Here is an 8,395-nt window from a genome sequence, read left to right as displayed (position 1 = left end):
CGATTAGGCTTGGTATTTACCCAGCCTACCCGGTGAATCCAAAAGACGTGTTTGAAGAGGGTTTTAGTGATACTCAGACTTCGGGTAGCCGTTTGACAATGTTATTTTGATCGAAATTGAATGAAACAAAAAGAGTTTTTTAATATCACTCTCGAGATTCCATCAATATAATTTCTGTCAAATTCTGAGTTTGATAAGTATTTATTAGTTAATTATCAATGAAGATTATTATAAAGTGCTGATTGACATACTGATTGAAAAATAGCTATAACTTTCAAACGGTATAACATTTTTTTAATCTAAAAGTTGCGTCACATTCTATGCTTTGCCTAGTATAAGAAAAAAATAAATTTAAATTAAATTTGGTAAAATTTTCTATTAGTTAAGGTGGTCAAACACGAGAATTTTTTTTTCCAAATTTTTTTTGGTGGAAAATTCATATTTAATTATTTATTTGGAATAAAAATACAGAAAAATATGTGTCACATCCGAGCATGAGTCTAATTTTCATATCTATAATTATATTAAAAAAATATTAACATTTGATTTTGATTAAGGTGGTCAGACATACACCTACTTTTTATTTTTGCCCTAAAATTTTCGTAGTACTGCATTAAAATTCAAACTTTTGACCAATCAATTATTTTTTTCTCCTAATAAGGCCTAGTAGTTTAGAAACTACATTCAATTTCTTACAGATTATTTTCTTACAACTTTTTTGATATAATGTCTATAACGACTTCAAAATTATGTGTCAAGTTGACATAACCCTGATGTGTTGATTTTTCACTGCTACTTAAGGCCATAGTTTGGTACACCATGATCCTGCACATGCCCACAAGTTGGAAGAATATGAGGTTGTGAGACCCATGTTCGATCCAAATGGATATGAAAGAGAGGTACTACAAATTGGGAGTGTGATCAAGCATGCCACCATTATAGAAGATTATTGGGCCAATTGCAAAGATCGTGCTTTCGCCAGGCTCATGGTGGAACAAGTAAAGACATATGGTGTCAATCTCAATGTTGAAATATTAGAGGATGATGGTCAAAATATGTATAGCAATACCTATTTGACTAAGTTAAGGGGGATTCCCATCAGTTTTGAGCCATATGTAGATGTGGAAGAGAATCTTGATATCATGATGGCTAGGATTGAATCAAGAGAATGGGGAAATGTGTTGAGTGGACACCCAGGAAGAGCCAGAGTAAAAGTGCAGCCACCCAAGTGTCTCTAGCAGCTACAACACCTACTTCATCTTAGAGTGCTACACCAGGTGTGACCATAGCTTCTACTCAAGGGCCAACTCAACCTTCAGGTGGAGGTGATCAACCTTCAGACAAGAATGTCCCTATAGCTAAGACTTGTCATAATGGTTCTCTCCCAGTCATAGGAACCCAAGCTGGTACTAAAGAGAAGAAGACAAAAGAGCCAAAGGATAGTGTCTCCACTCTAGTCCCATCCCCTCACACTACCCTGGTTCCTTCCCCTCATACCACTCCAATTCCATCTCCTCATCATAGCCCTGTCCCATTAGTAAGTGCTTAACTTCTAAGGCCAAGTGGTTCCCCTATACAGATAGTAGACTTAGGGGATGGAAAGAGTAGCAGCAGCGAGTCTACTGAGTCAGATGAGGCGGGGAAGAAAATTTCAGAAGTGGAGAAGGGCCAAACTTCTTCCAGGTTCATCTCTAAAGATTTGAAAAATCCTTTCTCTTCAACTGTTGTAACAATAACTCTAGTTAAGAAAAGGATGTTCAGTATTGAATCACTTGGAACGGCTTCCAAAGTGATAGGAATAGATTCCTAGTTGGAAGATACTTTGGAAAGGAAGAGAAAGAGAAAGGATGAAAGTGTTTCCACAAAAGATAATGTATCTCTCGTAGTTCATTCTAGCACTACATTGACAAAAGTTAAGAAGCAAAAGACTTTGTCGATACTTGGGCAAGATCCAGAAATAGGGCACTTGATAATGGAAATAGCCAAGCCAAACAAAGGAGGGAGAATTGAGGACATGACACCTGATGATTTCACTCTACACTCTATCGATCTTGGAGAGGCCAGACATGACACAAAAGTGGGCTTGTGGAGGTCAAGTAATGAAGTAATAGAAGAAAAATTAGAAAGTCTTAAGTTATCAAAGATCAAGATGAAAGCCAAGATAGAAGAATAGAACAAATTCATCAGGCAACTAGTCACTCCGCTAGCAACTATCTCTAGTGTGTCTATGACCCAGACTCCTACTACAGCTGAAGTGCAAGCCCTCATTTCCCAACTCCAAGAAGATAGGCATTATGGCCAGATTAGTAAGGAATGAATCGAGAAACTCAATCGGAAGGCGTCACAATTGTGGAGCAGATTGGTAATGTTATCTTAAGATTGGAAACATAAAAGATAACATTATATCAAATAGCAATACTTTGGTTGGAGAAAGAGTGAAATGTGAAGATTGCATCTCCCTCTTGAATATGATCATCCAAATGAAGGCCAAAGAAGTGGTGGAAGCTAAAATCTTACCAAAGGGAGATGAGCCTCTGTTCGAGTGGCTTCAAAGAATGCAATTTAAAACTGAGATGATCCAGTTTGCAAAAAAAGGGCTAAGAGAAATAGAGAAAAAGGTGAAGAAGACACAAGACAGAGGATTTGAACTAATGAGGGGATTACATACAGATTCTGAAACTAGTGGCCAAGGAAAAGCACTTATTGGGGTCAATGTCATGAAGGAGAACTTTTCCAGATTCCTGGATAGTTTTTCAGATATAAACTTCCATAGTCAAGATAGGATCACTGAATTACAAACACTCAATGGATGTATAGATATGGCCAAAGAGGAACTGCCAAATCAGTCCAATGTTGTGAAGGAATTGGCTAGAGAGCATTCTAAATGGCTCTTAAGGTATACCAATCTCCACGTACCTAGGCATGAAGAGCTAATTCCAATAATAGTTGCTGCTAAGGCATATAGGGCAAAAACAGAAAAGGGGAAGAAGTCTAAATGATTCATATTATGCCCCCTTTCCATTTTCTTTTGTAATTTTGTAATACAACAAACTGGCATCTTGCCATTTTTCATTTTCAAAAGATGAACCGATTAAGCTTCCATTATAATGGTCATCTCAAAACTCTATATGTATGAAATGGAAAGATTAATGAAGGGTCAGCAAATTTTTGGTGTGAATTACTTTTTGTTGTAGAGACAATTGAATCTTATTTTATTTCAATCATTTTCTATTCCAGTTGTTGTTATATTTAGTTTACGTTTTCTCTTTTGTTGAGTTGGAACAAGGAAAAAACAGAGTTTCACCTCCCCTGTTTTGAAGAAACAAATGAATGTAATAGGTGTTGTTATTGTTCATTCAAAGAGAAATCTCTTCAGCATTTTTTTTTCAATTTATTAATCACAATTCATATTCAAATTCACTTAGTTCAATATTAGCTATTATTTAGATAAGTTTTATGAATTCATAAGATGTGTGAATATGCATAAACTATTTTGGGTTTTCAAAAACTTCTATTCGCCTGAGTTAGATTCTATTTAGGTCTAGCTTGGTTATACCTCTTCTATTCTCGGGTCAAGAATATACCCCCAAATTAATTCAGGAAGAAAACATAATTAATTGCAAATCTATTTTAGGGAGTTGTACCGACCAATTCAAAGAGAAGACAACTTATCCACAAGTGGCTTTTCAATTGTTTGTAATCAGATATTGTTCCAAGTTGGGCATTTAAGAGTTATAATTTGAAAGAACAAATCTGTTTACCAACACAATCTCATCCAAAGAAAGATAATGATCAAGAAAGGTAGTGTAGTCATGTTGAAGGCTATTTCTTACTCCTAGACTACAAATATCCTAAGATAGGAGAGTTGGGTGAAATACTAGAGTATGCCTATATTTAATACATTGTTTGTAAGGTTGTAATCTTCTTGAGAATAGTTTCACATGAATAGCAGAACTTCATGAACCTATAACCCTTTTTCATACAAGAAGAAACACTTAAACCTAAAAGAAATAATAAAGTTGTTCAAGATTAACCAAATACTATTTGATGCAATTGTACATAAGAAAAAGGAATGCACAATAGCAATAGAAGAAAATAAACCAGAAACCACCTTGTTGACAAATGAGCACCATTACATAACATAAAGCCCTGCACAAGTGAAAAGTAGAGGCATGATCAAACAAATAAAAAATAAAAAATAAAAACCCAGCTAGTAAATCAAACTATGCACTAATGTAAAAATAAATTTGAGTATTTAAGATGAAATATGGGTATTATTGATGTTGAAGTTACTAAAGATAAAAATTGAGTAGCATTGGCATTATTAAAAGTAAAGATCTCAACAAAAGATTTATTTCACAAGATGCCATCTTCCATATTTTATGTGTGGCATGTATAACAAGATAGTAAATTACATTTAGAATAAAAGTATGCAACAAACATTGTTAACATTATTCAATTAATTTGAAGGCAGTAAATTTATTTGGATTTGTATTACTTGAAGTAGTGAGACTAGATTCATGATATTGAATAAAGAATTTAAATATTTAAGATTTTCAAAAATTTTCTGGGCAATCCAATGAATCTAAGAAGATGTCCTCAACTAGCAATTAGGAAGTTGCATGGGACAAATTTCTTATAAGCCTTTTGACAAACAGTTGATGTGCCTTACCTATGCTTCCATATTTTTGTGCATTTTGAAATCATGGTAATGTATGAAATAATTCTCAGAGACATTCTATTAAGCATTTCATGCGCTTAGCAAAGCTTACATATTTTGCATAAATATCGACCAGGGTGATTGCATAGCTACAACAGCAAACAAATTTTACTTTTAGTAAGTATCCCATGGTCGATGTCCATGTCCTATAATAAAGCTTTCAATTTAGTATAGGCTGGGAGGATGGGACAAAATGTTGTGGAGTTTGGGCTTATGACTGCCTTTTTCTAAATGCATTCTATGCATACCCTGCAATCGCAATGTTCCATGCCACCACATTCCCTTGAGGTATATGCTCAAACAGTTTGTGTTCCATGTAAATGCTTTCACATTTTTCTTACATGTCTATTAGAGTATTTACCCTTGTAAGATCTGACAATAGTCACCTTATTTTATGCTTATACATTATTGGAAAGCCATTGCGTGCAAAATTCACTCCTGTAAAGAAAGAAAGTGTCTCTAGATACCTCACAAAAAATCTGGAAAGAACGAAAGTCTTTGCACCTAAAAATTTTCTTTAATGCCCATTCCATCAAACACATTGAAAATTCTAAGGGGGGTCTTCTGAAATTCAAATGTATGTTAATTGCGACTATTACTTAGACCAAATGGATGGCATGGAAGAGGCGTTAGGCAAAAGAAATGGAGGAAAGCAAAAACTTGATAACAAGAAGATGCGAGATCAGGCCTAGAATTTGATGGTTGTATTAGCTATTTTTGCACTTTTGAACCATATATGACGGGTTAAAAAATTGTAAGACTATGAATTGATAGGCTAAATTTTTAGAGAATCGTCAATATGACAAGTAAATTTATTACTAAACCATTAATATTTGTTATAGGCAATTTAGTATTTTATTTAATATACATAAATGTGATCTTATAAATGATACATATATATTATTTTATATTTATAAGTCTCTCTGTATGTTTCTATTTTGTATTTTGGTGATTGCATATTCATAATAATTTAGAAACTTGCTTCTTTTATTTTAGACTTTTGTATAGATTACTAATTTATAATTATAAGTTATTCATAATAGAGAATTTTGCATATATTAGTAATTAATATTTATTATTTTCTAAAACATAAACTTAAATTGATCCAATAAATTATTTTAAAACAAAAAATTTGACAATTAACCTTTTTCTTAAAAAGAAAAATGAAAGATATGAAATAAAATTAGTCATCATGAATATGGACGGCCGTCAAATTTGAGACGTAAGAGTGGGCTCAGCCACCCAAGCGTCAATGCTTGGAGCGTGATGATTAAGCCTGGCTTTTTAAGTTTTGGGTTTTCACTTTCCAATTCTAGTCTATAAATACAGAGTCCAAATTGTAAAACACTCGCCTCTGATGAGGCTGGGTGGGATTGGGATCGTATTCTAGCATCCAATTTCAGTATGGCATATCGTTGTTTTGTTCTTCTTGTTCTTTGCTTTCAAACTTGACCATGGTTTTTTAGAAGTATGGCAACATTCAAAACTTGAGCATGTTGATAGTTTGATATTCAATGATTCTTGTGTTTGTTACGAGTTAAATTATTCTTCTAAATCAATTTCTGCTGCCTTCTTTTTGGAGTGGAGTTATGATTATTTAGATCATAGGCTGTGATTATTTTCTCTTAAAGCTTTTCTGTTTTCTATCATGTTGGAAAAACAAGGGCCTTTTAGCAGAGCCTACATTGTTCTTGTCTCTGCTAGTCTTTTATTTGTGAGATGGTTTGATCTTACAATGGTTTAACAACACTTCATCTTATGGTCATCATAAATAGCGTATGACTAGCTTTTGTTTCAGTAACCCTGTAATTTTGAACTCTTTTTTCCAATAAAAAAAAATAATGTATACCCAGGCTTTTCTACAATTTATATTCATAATGGATGATAATTATTATGATATTTCCAATATTCAAATTTACAGTTTTCTACAATCCATCTGTGTTACTTTCTAGCAAATAGTTACATTAAGCTTTTCAGTAGATGCTTGTTTACTTGTTAATATTTTATTATTTTTATTAAATAAAATGTTTCTAATATCTAAATTTTTAGTTTTGTACAATCTATATATAGCACTCGTTAACCTATAATTAAGTTCTGATATTTCTGATATCTAATTTTAAAAATTTTCTACAATTCATTTTGTTGGTAATTATATAACTTTTGCAATTTGAATGTGATCAAGTTTTGATCTTTTTATTCTTTATCTTCTCTTGCATTTTGATGATAGATCAAGGAATGTGATGGGAAATATTCATGATAAATATTTCTATACACAATTAAATTTTGGAAACTATTATTAAAACCAATATTGTTAAATCACTTGTCTTAAATTCAAATGGAAGTAGTGAATATATCTTTACCTCCATTCCATGAGAATTTATTCAAGGAAAGTCCAGTGCTATTCTCCAATATACGAAAAGGTCCAATTTCCTTTGAAGCTCCATAAGCCACTGATGAGCATCCGAGACCTGCAATTTAACCATTATCAATTAAATTAAATTCGGGTCGAAATCAAAGTAATATTCAAGCAAGCAACTGCATTCAATTGTTTGAGTACAATTAGTGATGATAATTATATACTTTGTGAAAAAATATGGTTGAAAATTAAAATTGTGTTCAAAAGACTCTAGTTCAAACACTTCTTAATTGTTTGAGTATAATTTGAGCAGGTGATTGTATATTTTCTAATATCATTATCTATTAATTAAAGAATAAAAAAGTTTCAGTCTATTATAATTATTCTTTTGTTTCTCAATTTTATTCTATAGAACAATTATTATTATTATTAGTTCTATTGCATCAATTAACTATTTGATTCTGACCAATAAAAATGAAATATTTTTCAACTCAATCAGCTGTTTCCAAAGTTTGATATTTATCATTCATTTATTCTTTACAAATAAAATTAGTTATCTGAACTGTAATTGGCTGCTGGAAATTTATGTAAGGCAAAAAATGATTTTCTAATACTTTAAATTGGCCCAAAAAATATCTACCCTAGCGTTAGGCTAAAAAATTATCCCCCATACTAAATGCAATAGTACTGACAGAGGCCACTCACAATTAAAAAAAACATATTTTCTAGACTGTTCACCAACTATAATTAAGAGCATCTAATGATGTGTGGAAGCATTAAATTTAATACGTGTCATGCGTCTTGCCACATTCATTGTTATCGTCTTATTCCAGTGTCTTCAGTGTTGCCATTTACATCATCTTGGTTGTTTTGCCAAATTTCAGAGGATTTTTATTTGTTTGAGGTAAACCGTTTCCCTTCTACATTACAATATCATTCTTCCATTTCCGTTGATTGTTCATGCCTGCAATTGATTATTTTATTACTGACTGAAATAGATATGTTGTAGGGTATCTTCGGACACCAAAATTTTTGGGTGATTTTCATTTGTGCTCCATCTTCACTGTGGCCATACACGCCAGTTATTGCGAGGTAGGAATTTTTATTTGTTCTGTGTATTGGATTTTCAAAGAATTTTCGTCATTACATGCAATTGGTCTACTTTTGGCTTCCAAAAAGAAGTTTTTCTCATAGCTCTTGCAAAGCTCTCTCTTGTAAAATATCCATTTTTTTCCTCCTTCCAGAAACAGACTCTCTCAAGAAGGTCAGACTCTCTCAAGAAGGTCATGGTAGCAGGGGGTAGATTTGCCATCTCGGAC

This window comes from Cupressus sempervirens, chromosome 11, assembly GCF_028749045.1.
Source record: "Cupressus sempervirens isolate cs-2001-9-10 chromosome 11, ASM2874904v1, whole genome shotgun sequence".
Taxonomy (NCBI): Eukaryota; Viridiplantae; Streptophyta; class Pinopsida; order Cupressales; family Cupressaceae; genus Cupressus; species Cupressus sempervirens.
Note: the sequence above shows the minus strand (reverse complement) of the source record.